The sequence below is a fragment of the Theropithecus gelada genome, chromosome 13 (assembly GCF_003255815.1).
Source record: "Theropithecus gelada isolate Dixy chromosome 13, Tgel_1.0, whole genome shotgun sequence".
NCBI classification, from domain to species: domain Eukaryota; kingdom Metazoa; phylum Chordata; class Mammalia; order Primates; family Cercopithecidae; genus Theropithecus; species Theropithecus gelada.
Genome location: NC_037681.1, coordinates 84,267,927 through 84,269,151, shown reverse-complemented (window position 1 = coordinate 84,269,151; position 1,225 = coordinate 84,267,927). Strand labels below are relative to the sequence as shown.

The 1,225-nt window shown below is 39.8% G+C and overlaps 1 pseudogene; it reads left to right on the top strand.

Moving 5' to 3' along the window:
* The first annotated feature begins 245 nt into the window (after positions 1-245).
* LOC112604501 lies at positions 246-1,025 on the top strand (annotated as a pseudogene).
* The last annotated feature ends 200 nt before the right edge of the window (positions 1,026-1,225 follow it).

Below are 1,225 nucleotides of genomic sequence, written 5' to 3'. Positions count from 1 at the left end.
ACCAATCCTCCTAAAACTATCCTAAAAAATAGAGGAGAAGGGAATACTTACAAACTCATTCTGTGAAGCCAGCATTACCCTGATACCAAAACCAGACAAAGATATATCAAAAAATAAAACTATAGGCCAATATCTCTGATGAACATTGATGCAAAAATTCTCAACAAAATACTGACAAATCAGATTAAAAAGATCATTCATCACTCTTTCTGTGCCTAGCACAGCCATGGCTTGTGGTCAAGAAGCGTCTGAAGCAAGTACCAGCTCCAAAGCATTGTATGCTGGATAAATTAATTGGTGTGTTTGCTCCTCGTCCATCCACCGGTCCCCACAAGTTGAGAAAGTACCTCCCTGTCATCATTTTCCTAAGGAACAGATTTAAGTATGCCTTGACAGGAGATGAAGTAAAGAAGATTTGCATGCAGTGGTTTATTAAGATCAATGGCAAGGTCCAAACTGATGTAATCTACCCTGCTTGGATTCATGGATGTCATCAGCATTGACAAGACTGGAGAGAATTTCCATCTGATCTATGACACCAAGGCTCACTCTGCTGTTCATCGTATTAATCTGAGGAGGCTAAATACAAGTTGTGACAAGTGAGAAAAATCTTTGTGGGTACAAAAGGAATTCCTCATCTGGTGATTCATGATGTTCACACCATCCACTGCCCTGATCCCCTCATCAAGGTGAATAACAGATTCAGATTGATTTGGAGACTGGTAAGATTCCTGATTTTATCAAGTTCAACACTGGTAACCTGTGTATGGTGACTAGGGGCAGGGGGGTGTGCTAATCTGGGAAGAATGTGTGTAGTCACCAACAGAGAGAGATATCCTGGATCTTTTGATGTGGTTCATGTGAAAGATGCCAATGGCAACAGATTTGTTACCCACCTTTCCAACATTTTTGTTATTCGCAAGGGCAACAAACCGTGAATTTCTCTTCCCTGAGGAAAGGGTATCTGCCTCTCCATTGCTGAAGAGAGAAACAAGAGACTGGCAGCCAAACGGAGAAGTAGGTGAAATGGTCTTTAGAGACATGTTAGAAAGCTTTTTGTACTTAATTAAAGATAATATAGCATGAAGAAAATATCATTCATCATGAACAAGTGGGATTTATCCCAGGAATGCAAGGATTGTTGAACATACACAAGTCTATGAATATGATACATCATACCAACAGAATGAAAGACTAAAACCATATGATCATTTCAACTGATGCC